The sequence below is a fragment of the Centropristis striata genome, chromosome 3, assembly GCF_030273125.1.
Source record: "Centropristis striata isolate RG_2023a ecotype Rhode Island chromosome 3, C.striata_1.0, whole genome shotgun sequence".
Classification (NCBI taxonomy): domain Eukaryota; kingdom Metazoa; phylum Chordata; class Actinopteri; order Perciformes; family Serranidae; genus Centropristis; species Centropristis striata.
Window position 1 is genome coordinate 20,190,999 of NC_081519.1, and position 23,417 is coordinate 20,214,415.

Consider the following 23,417-nt stretch of genomic DNA (forward strand, 5'->3'; position numbering starts at 1 on the left):
TGCCTTGTTTCTATGAATTTCCTCTTTCAAGGGTACTGGAATAATTCCTCTACATGTTTCATACTAACAGCAGGGGCTGCTACTTTCATGTACTTATATTTCATGCACATAATTCACCTGCTGAGTGCTTCATGTTTAGCAAGTCATTAGAAATTAACGTAAAAAACTTGTGGAAATTATCTTCAGGAATTTCACTGCTATTCCCCAAAGCAAACAGTGGCAAGTGTTTCATCACTGTCGGGCTGAAGACGGATGGGCTGTCAGTGCCTTCCCCTGTCCAGGATCCAGCTCCTGGGCTGGGAAGTGGCTAAAAAAGGCCGGGGCTACGCTTTCCAGGCCTGCGCCTTTTACTGGGAGTAATTCTCAGATGCCAGGTCGCTGCCAACGTCCTTGCAGCCAATGGCAGAGAGGCCAGTAAGTTCACATTAACTGCAGAGTGTAACTGCGCTGAACATCTGCTCATGAATGAGAGCGCTGCCCACTAACTCAGCGAGTTGAGGCCCACTGATGAAAAATTCAACGTTCTCCTGGCTGGCACGCTTGTTTTGCACAATTCTCCTGAGCCCCCAGAATTATATTAAGAGAATTTCAGCACGGCCTGGTGTATCTGAGAGAACAGCTGGCACTGAAAAGGGATCTGCCGCTCGGCGAGAGCTCAGGGACTTCACACGGGATCTGCCTTCTCCTATACCATTTGTCCTTGAAGGAAAAAAATATATCAGTGTTAAGCACCCAGGTAATAATAAGAAAGCAGAGGCTACATTTAGCTGATTACACCACCCATGTGTGCTACAGAGGACGGCGCATAACCAATGAAGACATGAATCGATATGGAGTGGAAAGAGAAGACAGAGGGGCAATTGTGACAATAAGTAGCTCCCTCAGGAGACCTATTCACTATACCTCTCCTTTGTTTGGCTTGTTTAGCTCATTAGATTGTTAACTAGGAAGGATCTGCCCCCAACCCCACAATATGGAATCAGTCTAATCAGAAACAGAAGCAGTCTGTTCAGGGGGCGACTACATCAAAGACTTTGGAAAGTATGAAGGCAGTCCCACAATCCTGTCCTTCAATTGCTGCAATTATGTGCCTCATAAGTTTGGGATATTACTGTGAGACGAAATGGAAAAGCTGTTTTACTAAGATCAAATCAGATATGAACTAGGGTTGCACAAATATGGAAAAAAATCATAATCACAATTATATTTGATCAATATTGACTTCATGATTTTTTAATAATGTAAAATTAATAGACTTTGGAAACATGCACTTATTTATTTTAATAAACAAAATGTGGGAAAAAATGTCTAAAATTGTCTTTTCAACAGTGGATTTCAACTGAAAAACAAATAAAATAACAACTGTAAAAACATTAGTTAAATGACTTAAAATTGAACTTTTTATACATATGCACACACACACACACACACACACACATATATACATATACAGATATATATATATATATATACATAAATATACATATATATACATACATACATATATATACATACATACATATACATTATATATACATATATATATATATATATATATATATATACATATATACATATATATACATATATATATACATATACATTATATATACATATATATATATACACACACACACACACACACACACACACACACACACATATACATATATATATATATATATATATATATAAGTTCAAATCAGTCAAAATACGTTGTGTAGTGCGCTTCCACAAACCTATTGAAAAAAAAAATCTACAATATTTAATATGTAATAATGACTAAGACCAAAACAAATCAGAGCAAATATGTTGCAATGCACTTACACTAAATATATATTTAACTTTTTGGTAAACTATTAAACATATTCCAGTCAGTGACTCAATGAAAACTGAAATCAATTTATCTTGATAATCTTGTTTTTATAATAGTTGAAAGCCGAAATCATAATTGAAACTAAAATATGATTAATTGCCCAGCAGTGACAAAGGTTTTCCTCTCAAGATGATGAAACAGTTTAAAAATGTTAAGTTTAAGGAAGTGATGACTCCTAGCTAACACTAAGAATAAAAGATTACCACATCAGTAATTTCACTTCTGTCTTTCTGAGAAATACAGTTAACAGATTTCTATATGTCAGCAGAGAACACAACCTGAGTGAAACTTTTCATCACACTGTTGGTTTGATCTCAATCTACGTTTCTTGTTCTCTTACACAATGCGCTGAATGGTGTGGAAATCCTGGCAATAGCCCAAAAAAAAAAGGAGCAGTGAATATAATATTGCCATTGAAAACCGAGAGGATGTCTGGAGAGAAGCTCATTTAGCTGGTGACAAATGACAGCACTTTGTCTTCCTGACAAGATCCCTCCTTCATCAAATGTCCAACTTCACATGGAAATAGGAAATCACACATTATCACACTGACAAACAATTACAACCATGTCATTAGCAGCAACCCTGGGCCTGAAACCATTAACAAAACACAATGTTGCACACCACGCTAACCATCAGAAGAAACACAGGATGTAGATGAAAAGACGCGGATAAATCAATCACGGCGCAAACAACCTGATGCTTACGGTTTGGGAAGGATCTAAATGTTGGGAATGAGGGGGTGATAACAGAGCCAACTAAATAAATCACAAAAATAATCTCAAGCAATCAAAAGTTCCTCATCTCTGAATAAAGATTTATGTCTTTGTGATGACAGAGCAGTGCTTGCCTTATATTAAAAGTCAACACTTTGGAGGAGTTTTTCTCTAAGTGACTTAATCAGATACAGAGCATTAGTATCTTTTTTAATACATCTCCCAGTGTCAGGCAGCAAATGAAAAAGCTAGCCTCTGTAAATATGACTGCTTACTTCTAACACAAACATTGTTGACACCTAATGTAATTTCAGCGGGACATCCAAGTGAAAGCGCACCGGGGTAATATAATGCTCTTAATGAGAATTCCTTCCAGCTTGAGACCTTGGCGAGATAGCCATAATGCATGGCTTCTCTTTTTAATAAAATAATTGTTACAGTTATTAAAGATGAATCTCATCACAGTCGAGATGACAAAATAATTCATTACCAAAACCAAGGCTTTAAATAGCTGCAAATTATGAAGCCCTACCCCCCACCTCCTTGAAAATACACTTCCAGATAAATGGGTTCGTTATTTCATATAAATATTAGATATATGCTGCCCTTGAAAGGGAAGAAATATTGCAACTGTCCGTTAACAAGTTTGCAGACACACAATGCACCATGCACATTGAATCAATACAGGAAAACATAACAATTACCAACCAAAACTAGAATTAATTTGTCTCTATTATTACATTATCATAGTCATAACTCTTAAGATTGTGGCTGCATTATCATTTATTACATTTATTTTAATGTGCTTCTTCGAAAACCTTTAAAAACATCTAAAGCTGGACAACTGACCTACATTGTGATCATTATGTAATATTATTTACATTACAGTCATAACAATGTGTTTCTGTATTAAATCCGCACCAAATGTCTTTCAATATTGTCATTATGTCTACTTACATGCCTAATGATGGTTACTACGGACTCATGTGAACACATACTACACTCATTATGGTACACATGCTTTCACTTCCCTTTTTCCCTCATTTACCTTGTGTTGTATTGTGTTTCTGAGTTTTTCATGCTATAAACTGCAATCGTAGTATATTAACATGACCAGCAATTCAAATTATTAATTAATTCATTGATTAATTTCTATAACATTGAATTATTTCAGCAGTAAATATAGCTACATGCTGTCTTTACAACTAAGGTGAATATTTAAGGTGGAAATTTGGCATGGGAATTAACAGGTATTGATAGAAACAGGAAATAATGGGAATAAAATGGAAATAAAGGGGTTATCTGCTCAGGCTGTATTTGATAGGTCATATGACGATAGAAACTAGAGCCCGACAGATATATCGGTTGACAGATTTTATTGGGCGATATATCCGTACCAGTGCATATACTGTCCTATATATACTGCCATTCTGAAAACTTTTTTACACAATATATAATGCAGAAAAAGTTGCTTGGCATGATTTAGAAATGGCGTTCGTTCTTAAATTAAATTTTTTTCCCTTTTTTTATAGTCAATACCAATTGACACTAAACAGTAATGTTTATTTAGCTATTAATTTAATTCCTATGTTTTCTTTATTTTTCATTTATTATTTAGTTAGCATTTATAGAATTGGCTGACAATGTTATACATTGTTTGTATAATGTAGAATAATGTATAACAATGTTAAATATTATTTTAACATAAGTACATTTGCAAAGTAGTGAAAAATCATTGCACAATCTACATAAAAATGCCTATTTTCATTCCAGTTCAAAAAATTACTGTATCGGTCATATCGGTTATCTGTGATTTTACCCCTCTAAAATCAATATCGATATTAGTCTCAAAAATCCCATATCTGTCGGCTCTAATATAAATAAGCCTTTTTAACACATCTTTAGCAGACAAAGGTAAATTATCACCATTTGTCTATGCACAGAACATTCTTTACTGTTTCGTGGTGGCGTTAGCTCTGTTAGCTATACATGTAGTGAATTACATTACATTGTTTACCATTGCCAATAAAAAAACACAATGAAATAAAAAGCTGTTGAGTATCCATCAATTACTGAAAAATAGCCAAGCCTATTTCTAAATCACCCCAAGCATCATTTAATACATTATGACACCAATCTGACAGCATATACACAAATTCAGATAGATACCAATATGTCTGTAATATCCGACAGATTTATGTAATATCAGGGGGTATTATGGATTTTTCCACCAAATAAGTTCAATATAAAAAAGGTACAATGCCTACATGATGTTGCACATATTCCAGTTATCATTTGGAACCTGCAGTGTTTCTCCTCACAGCACCTCCATGTGTGAAAACGCTGGAACACATGTTTTCACAAACTTCTACCCCTCCACCCCCTTCCCGTTCACAGCTCTCTCCTAGCTTTATTTATGTATTCAAAAGAGATAATTTACAGTGATGGCATGGAAACTTCCCAGCATGCCTTTTAACCTGTCGTTTTTCACTCTCTCCGCAGCAGGATGTCCAGAGGAAATGCTTTATTAAGATCCTGCCGACATGAAGAGCTGCTGTGACTTACTGGTGCATTACTGTCTAAAAGGCAAAGTTATTTAGACCAATAAAAGGCTAATATATTGTTGGAGTGGAATTACACATAAGTTATCTCTGCCTTAATAACATCACCGCAACCCCTGATGTTGTTTAGATCAATAAAGCCCATTAAAGTACAGACCTCAAGCGCAGATAAGGCTGCACTGCCACAGCAAAATACTGCTCGCTGGCATCTCACAGAGCAGAGGTCTTTCTCTGGCAAACAAAAAGTGGACAAAATGAGAAAAACACTTCAAACTTAATACCATAAAAACCTTAAATCCAATGATGTTCATTGTCTGCCTTATGGAGCCTTCTGGTCTGCAGGCGGGGCAGATAAACAAGTGGAAAGATGCTAATAGCTTTTAGATGTTGGTCAGAGAAGGTGGTGTGAGTGGGTGGGTGGGTGGGTGGGGTGGGTGCCTCCTGATGTTAGAGCAAAGGTGAACTACAGCTCCATCTCTGTGCCGAGCTTCCTGTTAGGAAGAGGAGGGCTTCTTTCATCACTTCCAACTAAAACCCTCTAGACATTCGTCTTTGTCCTTTTTTCCACTCTTACAAAAGAGTCCCTTTTATTTTTAATCTATGCCCCTAATCATTACCATAATTTAGTGATGATGTCATAATAATCAGTTGGTGAGACTTTTGACAGGAAAAAACAAATGAAAGTGAATGAAAGTAACCTCCAAAACCAGAAAAAGAAAAAAAAAAAATACACATGAAGTGGTAAGGTCATCACACATGTTGTGAATGTGGTTTTCATGCTTTACTCATTCTGAGCAGTGTCCACCAGGTGATGCACTAAATCATCCATGCAGCAGCTGTCCATCATCCCCTGAGGTGTGATGACCACTGTCTGGCCACTCCCTCGAGGCTCCACCCCAAGTTATGATGACAACACAGCAAGGAGAAGAGGACTCAGGAGTGTGTGTTCGTTTATGTGCATATTCGCTTTTGGGAGTGCAGACAGCATTCACGTGCACTGTTAAATTGCAGCACACAGACACACCACAGTTCTCCACAGGAAACCACAGGAAACTGAGTTTTGACGCTATCTCTATAAGCACACGAAATGACAAACAAGATTTTTTTTTTCTTTTTTTTTTAAAGTACGCCGTGTCCCCTATGGCTTATATGGCGTCAATAGGAAGTTTACAGGCACCGAGCTGCTCAAGTGGGGGGAACTGCACTCAAAACTGAAAACAACAGCGACAGACCTTTTAAAGGGTTTCTGGTGCTTTTTGCGCTCTCTCACCTCACTGTGTATTTCAGAGGACAACTCTGACAGATACTGTAATGCACTAAGACGCTCGCAAAAATGTTTCTACCCACTTCATTCCTCTTTTTTTATATATCTGCATTATGCTTTACCACTCACTAACTTTACCTCAACATAGTGAATATCAGTTAATTTGTTTTCTTTGCAAGAGTTACACATTCTCTCAGCTTGGGGTCTATATGAAGCCTGTGTTGTCTGTTTTCAGACTGAGGCACAGTATCAGTGTGACAGCTGTTGAATGTTCAAGTAAAATCAAACTAGAAATGATAAGCATCAGACAAAGACAGAGAGAAATTAAAATATCTTTTTTTTAAGTCGGTTGTATGAGCTATTTATCCATAGTCAGTGTATAATATATAGTAGATGGCGGTCGGCACACCCCAAGTTTGAAGAAGCAGGCAGGAGTACCAACATGGGAGACGTGATGTGTGTGTGTGTGTGTGTGTGTGTGTGTGTTAATTACCTTCTATACGTATATACGTCACATTCTACATCTGGTACTATGTCACCTACATCACCAACATAACTGCGTACAATAGCTAAACACGGGAGCAACTGTTTTAATCCCAACTCAGTTTTTTTCCCAACCATAATCAAGTAGTTGTGTTGCCATTTTTCTGTGAACACAAATGTTAATTTTGAAAAGGCCACCATGCATGTAACAAGTGGAAACAGACCCACCGTTTCTGACAAGTCCAAAACTGATGCTATCTGATGCAAAGTGGCACTGACCAACCAACAGTAACTAGCGAGTTAAGAATGAGAAAATTACTGTGTTTGTCAAAGGAATCTGGTGGCTTTGAAGAGAGCATAGATAACGGCTTCAGTTCCCCTTCATTAAGGTCTTTTTGACAGCAAGATAAAGTGGTGAAAACATTCAAAATACAGCGTACACTTTAACTGATATAGAATTTTCTTGGGTGGGCCTTTTTCAGGTGGCTAAAATGTGACGCCCCCGTCCAGTACATTGCCCAGCTTCTGTGTCAACTGCCATCTACTGTAGGTTATATACTGACTATGAATAAGTGCCTTATACAACCCCACTTAAAAAAACAGAAAAGAAAGTATCCCTTTAAAGTACAGAGACTAAAAAGACAGAGAAAGGGCAGAAGATTCTTGTGTGCCCAACACACACACACACACAGGCCGCGGTAATGATTGTGAATAATATCCTTGCAAAATTATCAACTCTGACAATGTAATATTACCCAACAATAAATACATCATAGACAGAAAAAAAGGCAAGAAGAAAGAAGCAGCACATAAGAGAGAGAGAGGCGATCTTCCACCAGCTCCAAGTGACAGCATAAATAAAGTGTGGCACATCTTTTACCTTCTTCAATTATCTGCCTTTTGACATGCAAGCTGAGCACAGTGTAATTAACATCTCAGGAGATAATGGGGTCGCTACTCACTGATCAATCTCACACATATATTATTTGCCTTTTACCAATCCAACCTCCTGTTAGGAAGGAAATATTCCACAACAGATTTGCTTTTGCTTTTTTAGTTTGGGGCATTTAATAAAACTCTAATAGGCCTAATGACTCATCCAATTGAGCTCATCTTCCAAACATCAATTAGGCAACGACCCAGGTTACACTCAAACAGAGCACTTTGCTATCACACTAAATAACAACTTTTTTCTGATACATGCAAGATGTAACCATGTTGTCATTGTCAATTACAGAGAGCATCACAAGGCAGAGCAGAATTAAAAGAAACACCGTAGACAACATTTCAAAGGCGGCTCCCGCTGTGCCTTTAGAAGTAACAGGTGCTGTAGCAGACCCAATGACCTGGTAGAAACACTTAACAATACAATCTGGAATTAATTTGGCTAAATTCACTTGTTTTTGAACAGGGTTAGTTTTGGCCTATTTACTCCCAATAAATACAAATATTACAGATTCACTCAAACCCTTTACCAGCTTCAAAACCAGGCAATGGACAGCCAAAATGAATTTCATATTGGCTGATTTATGTCAGGCTGAAAAATATTTTTAATCAAATCAATATGTGTCTCATATGCAAAGTCCAGAATAGGGAAACAGTGTTAGAGCAGGCTGTACTTTATTAAAAGAGATTCATGTATGGCCTGTTCTACTGAACATACAGTAAACCAATATGGATTTATTAATAAAAACTCATACCTAAACGACAGAATAGGTCATTTAAAAAAAAAGTTAGGACCACAAGCTTATAGTGTTACTAAAAGTTGATTGGATTAAGTCTTCCAAAAGTAGATCCATTTTCAGCACTTTCTGTCAGGAACGCATCAGGCTTTTAATACGGAATCATGTGATGTAATAGTTGGAGGATTTTTTTTTTTCTCCCATATCCCCACTACAGCTAAACAAATTCTAGACACTGCTAGCTTTCTTACAGTCCTACTACAGTGACTGTAAAGACACCAACATACTCCTAAAAGCTTTGCAAAAACTTTGCAATTTGATGTATTTTTCAAAGATAAAAGAACTGATCAAAAGAAGTGAATATAAGACAATCAGTGGTGTTGTTGCTGTGGGCATTGTTAAAAGCTCTACTTTGAGTGTATTATTAACTCAACGCTGCCTGGACACGCGGGGGCTGTTTTACAATTTAGGCTTTAACAGATGTGCGTTTTATGTGGCAGGTTCTCCAGAGTTTAGATGCCGCTGTCCACATAGATGAGGCCGTAAGGCAGGTCATAAAACCTGCCTTTGAAAACTTTGGGAGGATTAATGCCGACATGACAGCTCGTGGGCAGAGATCTGTATGCTTCACCTTTTCAGCACACGCTTGCATGCGTATTGCTCAACATCCCACCAGATGAAAGCCAGGGATGGCCATACATGTGCACTTCTATCTGACTGATTAAGTCTAATTATTAACTCTTGGGTGGTATGAAATAATGCTGCACACATCTTTAAAATGAACAGTTTACCGTAATGTGAATACTGTATTGTAGGGTGACGACGAAGGTAATTGTACTGCAACCACAGTGTAATTACTGGGATTTATACACCTTCAACTCCCCCCCAACCCAGGCTTTACAAGGTGGAATTCCTGGCAGGGTACACACACACACACACACACACAAACACACGCACACATAGACACTCTTTTGGACTGTCTTAAACACACCCTCTCTTTTAAACTTACACTTTTTTCTTGCGTTTTGTTCATTTTCTCTACTTCAAACATGGATCACTGTTTTCCTCTAGCTAAAGACAATCTGTGTGACACAATGCAATCTTAATGCTTCACACTCCTTTTTCTCAGTGACCTGTGTTGACTTTGGTACCACCTCCTGGGCCAGGCAGGAAGGCATGCTGAGTGAGCTCTCTGCTGGCTGTATCCAGACCCAGCCTCTTACACAATACAGCCCGCCCGGCCCTGCAGCAGGCCAACCCCTCCTCTCCAATAACTCACTTCCCATTCTTGATCAAACCTGGGGATTGTAGTGTGAGGGTGGAGATGAGAAAGAAGGGAGGAGGTGTGTGTGTCGGGGGGAGGGGGAAAGAAGGGGGGGACGGCACATCCTGCGTGAAACCGCATCCTGAACAAGCATCGCTGCATCTCACTGTAAATAAATACTCTCTCCTCCGCGTAGCTTCCGTCAACTGTCACCGCCTTGGCTCCCAATCACCTTCAAGTCCAAACAGGAAAGTGCAGGGAGGCGAGGGAGATGGCAGATATGAGCTTTAATTTGCTTCTCACTGCACTTTAGCCCGGGTGCACGCCGCTTCCTATTCTCCTGCTCTGACCAGCTGCCCCGGCTTCGTTCCAGACCCTGAGTCCTTCCTGTCACCTTTCATTACTACATTATCCAGGAGGAGGCTCCCTGTGAAGCCGGGAAATCACCGTTTGGTGGTACTCCCCCTCCGTTTATGTAGTACTGTACAAGACATTCAAAGCCACGCGCGACATCCTCAGAGGAGTGCTGCTGCCTTGTTACCTGCTAATCCCCTGTGCATTATCACAGGAGATGCAACTGAGCAACGGAGCATGACGAAGGCAACAACTGAGACATGACAAGCTCTCAGTCTGTGAATTGCTTTGTGTTGCAACGACTCGTGTGTGTGAATATCTATCATTTGATTAAGTATCAAAGGCCTGCTTGTTGTGATGACAAAACACCCTGCGTATTATATGACAAAATGTTTTGGATTGGAGACAAAAGCAGGAACAGAAGCAACCACTCAATCAGGGGAATTTATATGATAGCAGCTCCACTTAAAGGGATAGTTCAGATTTTGCAGAAGTGTGTTTTGTATGAGATACTTAACCATAGTTAGAGTATTACTTAGCATAGAGCAGGTAGCATACCCCCAGTTTGGAAAAGCAGACAGGAGTACCAATCATAAACTGTATATTAAGATGGACGAACTGTAAGCTTGCCAAAAGTGAAGCCAAAACATTTCGATCGACCCTGGTGACTGGCTGCGGTATAGATAATTAGCCCCGCCTCTTCAGTGGATTTTCTAATAATTTTGGTTTTAATTAGTTATTTGATGCTATAAAATGGAGATGATTGACTCACCATTGGTCAGGCAGTTGTATGGGCAGGATGTTGATACTGTGGCTCCCCAACTACTGGGCAGACTCTAGCTGATTCACATGTGCCAGATCGTAGCTACTGTATCTGGGATAATTTGGCATAATTTTTAAGCAAGACATATTTAAGCCAGCTAAAAACATATATCAATTTAAATGTACACTATATTTAGAATATTTTCACCTTTACCTTGCCATTAGACAGCCATTAATGGCGTGAACTGCAGCAGTTATATATGCTCTCTTCAAGGCCACCAGACTCCATTAGGAAAACAGTCATTTTACCTTGCAGGACACAGGAGTTGCCTACCGCTGCTTCAATCACAAAGTTTGTTTGTGTTTTTGTGTGACTTGGGGAAACTGATTGACCCTTTAAAACACCAAAGTCACACAAAGCAGTAAAAATAAATATAGTGTACCCTTAAACTGATATTGATTTTTTCTTAGGTGGGCCCTTTTTAGGCAGCTAAAATATGATTAGCTGCTGCCCCCATCCACAGCAGTACATTGCTTGGCTTTGGTGCTGGTACTCCTTGCTGCTTCTCCAAACTGGGGGTGCGCCAACCCACGACTACTGTAGGTAATACACAGACTATGGATAAGTACCTCATACAACCCCACTTCAAAAAAAATCCAAACTATCCCTTTAATGTTCATCCTGTTGTCTTGTGTCCTATTTCAACTTTTCCGTCATGAGTGAGAGCATCCAGGCCCACAGTCCTCCAGCACTTCTTGCATTGTTTTATTACACTTGAATGAGTTGAGCTGAAAATTGCATGCAGCTGCTGACTTCAGCGCATCAGTGTTTGGCCTGGGCTTAGCTTTGCCCACCAGGCTTGAAAAACCATTCAGTAACTGATCTGTCAAGACTGTGAGCCACATTTACATGCTTTCTGTATGGGTGCTTATATGTATGACAACAATTTAATGCTTACTGAAAGCAGGATTGTCATATATATTTGCAAAATATATATTTACAGTATACCAAATAAAGTCATTGACATTTTATAAAACTGTCGGTTCAATCAACTAGTTCTTTTATTTGTAAATACAAAAATTGTCAACTGAAATGAAGGGAAGGACATCCCAAACTGTTTCATCCATACACAAAGCCTTTGTTAAAGCTGCAGCAATATTTAACTCTAAGCAGTTTGCTACTTTAAAAGTGATGACATTCAATATGCAAAGGATGCAATAAAATACTACTTCTATTCAAACCATAAAACAGATCTTAGGGAAAAGGATGAAAGAAGTCAGTTAAGCTAAATTAGTCTCACAGTTAAACATTCTGTACACAACAAAACGCAAGTTGTTTCAGTAGAAGAACCCCTCACTGTTTGAAACAGGAAGCGATGATAACTGTTATTATTTTCAAACCAAATTGGCAGTTAAGATCGGTACTTCATGCAAACTCATCATGGGAATGTTTTGCAGGAAGAAAAAAAAACTGGAGCACAAGCGACAGATATAAAGCCAAAGATTTAGTGCCATCTGTCCGTAGTCTTGCATTTTACATCTTATCAGAAATAAGCTGAATGTGATAAAGCGAATTCTCCCTTCAGAGCAGCAGCAGTGTTAAGCGAGGCGTTCTGCATAGTGGTTACATTTGTGTTAAGTTGTGCCATCTTGATCAGACGGTTACAGGCGTCCTCCTCTTTGCCTGAGGAGAAAGGCTCACTGGCCAGACACATTACTTTAAAGAGCAGCATCTCACTGAGCATGTCACAACCTGCCCAGGGGGGGTGTGAGTGTCTGCGAGTTTGGGTGTGTTTATGTTTTATCCTCAGGACCCCCAATTGTTGTTCATTTCCTGTACAAAGACAAAATAAGCACATAGAGGCCAAAATGTGCTCTTCCCTTGCCTTCACCCACATCACAGCACTTTTCCGCACAAGTGGCTAGCCGCAGATAATTACACAATTAAAACAATTTTCCGCATCTATCTGTCAGACTGATCTAATTCACCATTCGAATGACACTAATGGAGTAAGCCTCTTTCTATCGCCTTCCGCAAGCAAAGCCTTTTCCTCTATATCACACAACGCAGCAAAGCCATCTGCAACAGAGGAAAACAGAGAGAGCCGAGAGGAGTAGTGTTGTATTTGTTTAGCAGGATGTTGGTGGGGAAAAGTCAAGACCCAGCAGTTTTCATTACGACCCATAGTGCAGCGAGGAAATAGGGAGGTTCGTTTGATTGTTGGTTCAAATTAACCCTCGGGTGAAGAAAAAAGAAGAAACAGAGTGACCCTCTTATTTTCTGAGACAACACTCCCTTCAACCAACGCTGACATTAATAATTCATCATGACAAAATACATTACCAGGGAATGTGAACGTGACAGAAAAACAGTCGCATTAAAGCTGGGCTCTGCAGCAGCACATGCAAAATAAAATGTAATCTTTAGTTGTTTAAATGAACTGGAATGTGCATATTTTATATTGTGTCCAGTGTCTGATCTGAAGTTTAAACAAAGATCATGCCATTTAGACACACAGGGTGTGAGCCACACAGGGAGGATTCAGCCAAACCTTGACCTGGATATCCTGCGTCTCCATCCACCCTGGGTGGACAGGGAACACAGATAGGAACCACTCCTACACAAGTTCAAGGGAAATGCTCGCATGGCGTGGCTCTGTCCTTCCCAACCAGCCCCACCAAGTACAATGGCAGCTCAGAGTTTTATGTTTATGAGCTATCCTGATGGGGATGCACATATCCATTAGATATGAGTCCGCCTATAGAGGGGGCGGGTGTGGGGGGGTGTGGTATTAACCCACAAGCAAGTGCCCCATCAGCAGAGAGGAAAAGCTGCCTTTTATGGCAACAGATCACAGACTCAAGCCATTGGCCACAAAGCCCACAAATGAGGCGTTAAGTGTAGTGGCAGGGCAGCAGAGAAAGAGGAGCAGAGATATGACCCTCTGCTCATCCATGCATGAATCTGCCCTCTGCCTCCTTCCCTTTTTCTCCGTCTTACTCTCCACCCCCCCCCCCCCCCCCCCCGAAAAAAAAATCCAAACACATTTAACCGCCCAACAACGCAAAATAACAACTGTCACCGGCAGCAGAATTCATTAAAGCATCGGTAATGTTGTAGCCCTATAATGTAATTTTTATAATTGAATATTAATTCTTACGCAATATTTGGAGGGATTCCTAATGGACGTTTTCTGTAATTAATTGCCAGATAGAGGCAGGGCTAGTGCGGCAAAGTTAAAAAACACAACCTGACATGGAGATTGGGAAAGAGAGTGCGGCGAGCGGCCTGCTGGGAAGGTTTCATCATTGTGCCTGACCCCCCCTGCTGCTGGCAATGGCAGGAGACTGGAGTGGGGGGGGGGCAGAGAGGAGATAGACTCCTCTTCACAGTCAGAGATTTAATTGCACGCAGATTCCATTACCTCTGCACAAATGTCACATTCTCTTCTGATCAGGGGGCACGGCAGCCACTGGCAGCACGGCTGGCAAGCAGCCAGACTATAGTGCAGAAAGTGTTCAGCCAATCAGGGCTCCCAGGGCAGACAGAGGTGAGCAGAGGGACAGAAAGACTACAGTACAGCAAAGATATTAAAAAACAAAGGAGAGTCACGATCACAAAGCAGCTGACGGTGCAACATTCAGGTAGAGGGCAGTGTGCTGTATGAACGGATATTTTATTCATTTCATGTGTGCAATTAACTGCTTTACTGTTATTACTATTATTATCTGAGGTTTTTTAATTGGCAGATTTAGAAAAATCATACTATAATGGCAAGATCATACAAATAATACAACAAAATGACCAAGCAAGTTAACAGTTCAGTTTACAGAAAAATATATTTTTTTAAAACCTCAGGCGCTAAAACTTCTGGGTTTTTTACTTCATTCACACAAGACATTATGCACTTTAAAGAGGAAGAACTTTTTTTCATTTTTGTACTATTTGAAAAAGACAAATCTTAATTTTAATTCATCTATCAATCCTTTTTTCAATTAATCTTTTAATTATTTGGTCTACAAAATGAAAATAGCAAAACAAGTTGCCAGAGTCCAAGTCCAAGTAAACGTCCAACCAACATTAAAAAAACTAAATTATATTCTGTTTACTCCCAAAGACGATTAATAAAACCAGAAGAAACCCACATTTAAAAAGCAGGAACCCAGTTAACTGATTGATTATCAAAAAAGGTGCTGATTACTATACAGTAGATAACTGGACATTATCTTAGAGCACTGCATGGAAGTAAAAGTTTTTCCATACAACTAAAGCTGAAATTACAACTGTTGCCTGAAGATGTAACTGCTAATTAATGTTTCTTCTGTTTTATTTTGATATTTAGAGAGATATTTAGAGAAATACAGTTTGTTTCAACAAATACTCTAACGTCCAGGTCACACTGCTGAAATGCTGAAATGTTGCAGCTTGCACGCGTGTGGTGTCCACACGGACAGCTTTGCTTCTGCTGCGCTGCTATGCTCTTTCTCCAGTTTGTCTTTGTCTTTAATAACGGCCTTTATTATAGACTGAAGAAAAGCCTTGTGTTAACAAATGAAGGGATTCTGTCCACTGAAATTCTAGAGGGCTTTTAATTTGAAACAGAAACAGGCACTGTTGAATTTAAAAAGTATACATTTATATTCTTTTTCATGCATGAATGGTGTAATGTTGCTGGTATGATGTCAATATGACCGGAAATGAGTAGACAGATTGTGAATCCCCAACAAGATATTGTTACACAAGCATATCAAATCATTGTTTTAAGCATATTGAATAAATCGCTCTCAGTAATCAGGACCTCAAGGATTTGGAGTTGTGAAGAAGCCCTGATTGGTTCTGCTGATGATCTGAGAAGTCCCAGCCATTTTAAAACTGCTGGCAAAATGGGTTATGTGGGCAACAATTCAGAGGCCTGGAACAAGTCTCAGGAAATACAGTCATGGAGTTTAATTTATACAAAATAATTGCAATATTGGTCAGTAAAATGGGAATTAGATATTTTCCCCAAAACATTCAGCCCTATTCTGTACTATTTGTGTCTTTATCATTCACATCCATGCTCACTGGCCTGAACAGCTGAGCAATAAAAGTGATGAAAAGCTCAGAATACTTCTGCTGGAATCTGCTTCCAGCTTATTATGGCCTGATACAAATAAGCCTAATAGTCGGGCTAAACAGTGTTTTGGAGTCACTTCACAGACAAACAGCACGCACACATTACTGTATGAAATAAGAGACGGCTTAGCGGGCGGATTGCCACATACCCTGATCACTGGTGCAGGACAGACTGGCACTCCATTCCTCCAATGAGAAAACAGCTCACAGTCTTGAGGGCAGGACCACTGGGGTTTCGCAGAGGACACAAACAGAGAGAGCGAGAAAGAGAGAGAGAAGGAAGGAAGGGGAAAGATACAACTATTACAAACAGGAAGTGAAAAGGTGGGGAAAGCCCCTACCCTGGTCCACTGAGCCCACATGTACAGAAATGACATAAGAAGTAGCAAAAGTAAAAGTGATCAGCCACAAGTGTTTGATATGATATGACGCATTCATTCTGGTTGGCACCTTCTGGCCTACATGCATACCAAATTATCTTTCAAATCTGAACATGCAGATAGGCAGCTATGACGGACATGCAATGTAAAATACTAGAAAAAAGTGGTTGTATCACACTTTCTGTGGTTCGTTTCTCACCTTAAAAACAGTACGTGTCACATGGTTGCCCTTTGTTAATGTGTGAGATAACTTTTGATATGCCCACATACAAAAACGTGCTGAATTTTTCCATATAGCTATACGTGATGTCAACTGCGGTAAAACAGAGCCAACCAAGTTACATATTAATTTTTATTTGAAGTGAATCATGTAAGAAAAATGAGCAATTACTTTTTCAATAGATTGCTGACACACATGGTTGTTACAAGAATGTCATTAAACCACTGTAACCAAAAGCTACGATGGGATGAAACCATAAGTCTGATTGTTCTGGGGCAGCCTCCAAAATTATCATTCAAAATAAGTGTACATTGGCAAATAAAATAAATGAGGTCAGCCACCATTATCGGAGGGAATGAGCAAGGTGGAAATACAGTAAAAAATAAATCTACCAAAACTTCAGATTTTTATAATTGCAATGTCAACACAATAAGCTGCAGTTTGACACAGTATTCAGATCCTTTACTTCAGTAAAAGTACTGTGAATATAATTTTATTTTTATAATATAAATTTCAGCTTTGTGACATTGCATTTTCTGCTTATTCAAATGGGTTTTAAAGAGTTTATTCAAAAGAAGTAGGAGTATTTTCTCAACACGTACAGGAACACTTTATCCTTCAGCTTATCTCAAACATTCAAAATCGACACATCTGGAGATCGGTGGTTTTCAGTGGACAGGAAGGATGAAAAACTGTAATCTGAAGAGCATCTTAAGTTGTCATTACATGACAGATGTATTGAGGTAAAAAGTACAATAGTTCCTTCTGAGATTTAGTAGAGTAAAACAGCATAAGAAATGGAAATACTCATGTAAGGTACAAGTTCCTTAAATTTGTATTTGAGTACAGTACACATGTCCTGAGTGCTTGAAAGATACTTTGCCAATCATTGGCAGAAAAAGTTCATTTTGTATCCTGCTCTGGACCGTGTATTTACAGTACAGTGACCTATAAACCCTGCAGAAAAAAAAATGCTAATATTACATATTTCTTTATACAAATGATACATGACTCATACAACTACAAAACTATCTGAAACAAAATTTTGTTTATTCAAAAACCTGGTGTTTGAGCTCAAATGCATTCATCTAAAGCCAGATAAACAAGTGGAAAGATGCTAATGACTTCCAGATACGCTTCACATCATGCAAATGAGGCAGCAGAATGGATGGCTCCTGGTTTTGTCCCTGTCACAGGAGTCATGGCTGCATGTGTGGCTTGTTGCCCTATGATATATGTGTGTACCACTTTGCTGTTTAATGTGGCCGTGTCTCCGGCAGCACAGCAAAGCAATTCAGCTCCCACTTAATTGGCCTGCAATATGAGAAAGCGTGTCAAAAACTAAATCTATAACTCTGTTTCTGTGTGTAGCGGTGCAGCGCTCCAACCAGACACAACAAACCACAGCCCCGACGTCCCAACTCCTCATAATTCACCAGTGTGGAATTCTACTAACTCCATTAGTGCAGCCGTTGTTTCCACAGCCTGTCCACATTCCTGGGCCTACCATCGGCCCCAGATAAGACCCTTCTGATTACTCAGTTGCATCCCTGACATTACTTCCCAAAATATGTTGATCCCAACAGACAACATCCCTTCATGGATTTATGTCAATTGAATCCCTACGCACCTCAAAAGGACCATTTACTTTTAAAGGCCCCTCATTCGACACAGGGCACTCAATGACTGCAGCCAAGCTTGTTGCCATGTCTCCCACATACAACTTACTCAAGCTTTACTTGATCCCCACATTCAAAAGAGATGGGATTTATGTGCAGTCTCACAAAACTGGTGTTAAAAAAACATGAGAGTGCATAGACATAAGAGGTAGCTCCGATTTTGAGTCTTTATTGCAAATTAACAAGCACTGGATTTTAAAAGGTGGTTACGTTTTATTGCCTAATTCGTCCATAAAAAACACTAAACAACCAAACACTTTGAGATATACTGCATGCTAAGACGCCGACATAAAGTGAAACATTTTTACCTCTGACTGTAAGGCTTTCTCACTTTGTGGCCTTTTGCATGCCAGCTGCTCAACACTCGACTCACTCCTGCTCTGGAAACATGTGGTTGTAATCCCCTCTTTTCACTCAAATTACAAACTATGTCAGTTTCTGAGGAAACTCTGCATCCAGCCACTTTGCAGCATGTGTGTTAATTGCCTCATTTGTGAGTAACCAGGCAAACTAGACAGGCATTTGAAGCTGTCCACTCTTGTTGAGGGGGACGAGAGGGGTCAGAAACTAGCACCCGTCAGATGAACCGAGTCATGATTTTTGCTATATAAATCAGTATGGGCCACCAGCTTCTTTTTGAAAACACAACATATGAAAATATTTGTAGTTGTCATGTTAAGAACTGGATCCAACTGGATCCAATGCCTCCAGGCTAATTTTTTAATCCTCAATGTATAGTCAATTGAAAACTGTACACAGACAAAATATTTTATCTTCAAACTGATGAACCTGTTTTTGTATATATACAGTCTGAATGCTGAATTTGATGCTCTAGTGTACTCTGTTTCTGCACATGAAGCCTATTTTCCCCACACACAGACAATTGATCAGGTATCAATAAGGGAATTCATAAAGAATTGAATAATGTGCAGCATCTTTACCAGTATCCCTAATGACAACAACTAAGTCTCTGGAGGAGGCCAATATTTATGGGGTCACCAGTGGATATCAGAATCATGGCTATCCAAGCAAAAACGTCCTCTTTTTTTCACAAGTCATTATTTACAGTCGGATTAGCCACCTTATCGATACTTCTTGTATTTTAGGTTCAGACAATATTTTAACTAATCTCTACAAACAAAAAAACGCAAATAAAAAGCTGAATTGTCTTCTGATGATAGCCTGTGGGTTCCGAGATTACATTTCCCCCATGTTCCTCCTCTAACTAACTCTCCACACTGACCTGCATACAACCAAAGCCAGCTCAAACAGGATTGGTCAATACTAGTTTGACTACAGACTGAAACAACAATGCTTCCGAGACCAAAATCTTGCCTCCAAATTCTGCATTCATATGCTAATATCTGTTTATACAGATTAGCATGGCATCCATAAAGTCAGTGAGATGAATCTACAACGTAGCCGGACAAGGCAGTGATCAGGAATTGCAGAGCCTGTGACTGCACTGGGGGACATTGGTGTTGTATCGGATCAATGGCTTGACCCATTAAGTCACACCACTCCCAGTACCTCATCTAATAAGAGCCGGTCTTTAGGAACACCCATGGCTGACCCACGCTGCTGGGGACAATTACAAGAGAGTGGTCTTTCAGGGCCGACGCCCACTTGACCCGGTAGCGTAAAGACACGGAGGAGATCCACATGATTTAAACTCCTCCCCAAGACGTGCTGACAAGGTTAGAGGGTCAACGCAGACATTAACAGGTCAGTGTGTGGCCCACTTGGGAACAATTACTCCCAGTCACAGCTAAGTGGACACTTGATTGAACACGACGGAGGCAGGACACACTTCCCACAGATAACAATCCCCAGAGCCATTTAGGATAAAAAGCCCTTGTGATACAGCCTTTATGGGCAAAATTCATCTTCCTTTTCCCTTTTAAAAGAATGTGAGAGTGTGATAGAGAGCCATTCTCTCAAAGAGATGAGTCTCTCAAAGCATTACCATTTTCTAGCAATACTAATAGCTGCTTATGACACAGAAACAATTACAAGGTGACTGGGAGAAAAAGCTAAACAATGGGACGAGCTGTTCAGATTCATTCATTTTTCATTCATGGCAAAAAACAGATATCTCACAAAAGAAATTGCTGTGTCTTGCAACAGAGTGACAGAATACTCATATTTTACAATCAGGTTCAAAAGAACTACAGCAAAACTAGTACAGTGACATAAATATAGTATTGCACGATAAATCTCTGATCTCTAATTAACTGTGTGGTTGCTGCAGTTTTTTATGCCGTTCAACCTTTAACCTACTGACAGTTTGACCCCTCTCACAGCACAATGACTAAAAGTTTTCCTCGAACATCTGGTGTCTTATGCGCAGACAGCAGCGAGCACCCTCCCCTGTTCTGACTCGTTTCATGTCACAACTCAACAACAAATAGTTTCATCATAATGTGTGGGTTTAACATGTACTGTAGAAGATTAAAACTAAACAGATGTTTGGGGGGACCTACTGCAGATAAAATAGCTAACTTAGTAATGTGTATCTCTGTGAAAAATGGTCACTCTTGTTTTATAGTCTCTTCGTACACAAATAGGGCTTATCGATTCGCGAACACATTTCCCCAGCATTTGCATAAGCTGTGTGTTGTTTGTGGTGTTGTTGCTTTTTTTTTTTTCCTCAGGGGCTTTGTTTATTTATTTCTCCGCGTTAGAAAATCAGTTTCACATTGTCCCTCGATCTGCAGCGGTGGCTGGTGCTGCAGCTGTTGGTTGTTAGTGGCTGGAGATGACACAGTTCACCACTTCTCCAGGAGACAGCCCAGAGACCAGCACAGCTGTAGAGGGAGGAGGAGGAAGACTGCAAGGCACAGAGAGAAGAGAAGAGAAGAGAAGAGAAGAGAAGAGAAGAGAAGAGAAGAGAAGAGAAGAGAAGAGAAGAAGAGAAGAGAAGAGAAGAGAAGAGAAGAGAAGAGAACAGAACAGAAGAGAAGAGAAGAGAAGAGAAGAGAAGAGAAGGAAAAGAGGAGAATTGACTTTGCCTTTTCAAGATGAAATCACGTTGTTGACAGACTTCTATTACTCCAGAGGAAAAGCTCATCACTTGCCTCCCTCGCTCTTTTCTGTAGATTCAAGTACCCCGACACAGAGGAAAAAAAAAAAACTCCTGCAGAGAATCTCACTCCCTTATCTCTCTATCCCGCCCTCCTCATTAACGGGGCTCTTTTCCAATTCATTTAGGACCCCTGAGATACAACCTTCCCAAAGAATTCACCAAAGTGACACCACATTAACCCATTTGCACATGCTGAGTGCAAAAGCAACAGGCACACACCGGCTGACCCGTTAGTTGTTGTGGCAGTCAGCTTTATTCCCCAGGACCGTTTTGTAACCAAGTGGGCATCATGTGAATACCATCTGGGTACCACTTATTTAAAGCTGGCAGAAGTCCCGTGGCAGCCAGCCTGGCAATGAGGAGAAGGGAATAAATTGCATCATTTACTTAACACGCATTTACCATTGCGCCCGTTAAAAGCCCATGACTAAATAATTTGTTTTTTTCGGTTGCCAGTTTCTCCTGTCGGCCAAATTGTGTTCTATGTAGCTACGACAAACAGAGCAACTGTCAAAGGGCTGATAAAGGAGATATCGAGATGTTAACCACATGAAATCGCATTTACCACCAAGTATATTAACAGCCCCCAATCCATTTACACCAAAGAAATCTCCCAGTGCGTTATGCACTGCACAAAACCCATAAACAGACAATAAACACATTGTAATTATAATGCCAACTCTTTAATTACGTGTGTCATTTGGGGATGGTCGAGCTTGCTAATTGTCAGAGTGATGTGAAAGGATTGGGGGAGGCAAGAAGGAGATCAAGCCTCAGGCCCAATGAGAACCATATTCCCCACTCTCCAAGCGTGTTAGAAGGCAGAAAATTCAATTGGCACGGTTCCAAAGAAGAACAGTCCAAACAGCCTTAATCAGCAGGGACAAACTCCATGCAAATCATTTACATTAGCACGAGTGGAGAGAAATATCTAAGGTTTCACTCCCACAACATGAAAGCGAGGACAAGCTTTGCCTTCTGTAACCTCATTGCTAGGTGAGTTTGTACAAAGAAAATTCAGTTCAGTACCACTGACCAAATCTTACACCATCTGAAGGGGCATTTAAGGAAAAGGCACCTATGACTCTGATTAAGCTGGAGCTAAGACAGATATTTCCTTTGATTGTCTCATTATTATTCTATGACAATCCTCTTATTTTTCATAGAGAAAACCAATTAAATTACAGGACAAAATAACGCAGAATGTGGATGACATTCTTTAATCCTATTATATTGGCCTTAAACAGTAGACTTTTTGCAGTGTGTTAAAGAAACATTTAACTTGGTTTGTTGTTATGAAAGAGAACATATTGATTTTCATTAAAATTTTCACCATGTTGCATATCATATCATTTTGGGTGAGGAATACAACTTTCGAAAGAATATATCATCATTGCTTTATCTTGCTTTTTTAGGTAAAGGGGTTACTATGTTTACCTAGAGTTAATAAATACTAGGATAATAATAGTGTAAGATTTGGATCAGATTCTAACTTCCCCAAATACAATAAAAATCCATTTGGTATTAAAAAAAAACTTAAATATTGTAAAAACATCAAACACTATAATGCACATGCATGTGACCTCCTGGTTACTGCAAACGTTATTTTCTGATTTTGCAAGAAATAGCCTAAATATAAGACTAGGGTTAATCCCACTTGCAAATAATGTAGCATTGGGTTGCAGTGAATATCAAACTAGATCATATGGTGAAAGTGTTTAAGCCCTGGGACAATGTGCTTTAAGCTACGGTTTACATGCGTGCCAAACCATATATCACAGATCAACTATGGTCCATTACCCCACCACTTATAAGTAGATGAAATATTTATGTTTTTCATGTTGTGTTATATTATGTTGTATTGCCTCCTCATTAGCTCCTATATGAAAGAGATCATTTTCCATTTGACTTTTCCTTTAAACATACTGAAATGTTTACTGAAAATTCTATGCAAATCCTATGTACATTTTTATCT

At 39.5% G+C, this 23,417-nt stretch overlaps 1 protein-coding gene across 3 annotated transcripts in view; it reads right to left on the reverse strand.

Moving 5' to 3' along the window:
- Window positions 1-23,417, reverse strand: part of foxp1b (forkhead box P1b) — a 181,850-nt gene that overhangs the window by 144,056 nt on the left and 14,377 nt on the right. For all 3 annotated transcript variants that reach the window (XM_059328899.1, XM_059328902.1, XM_059328901.1), the window contains exon 2: window positions 16,228-16,305. The gene's annotated coding sequence lies outside the window, so the exon portion shown is untranslated. The remainder of the gene's footprint in view (window positions 1-16,227; window positions 16,306-23,417) is intronic.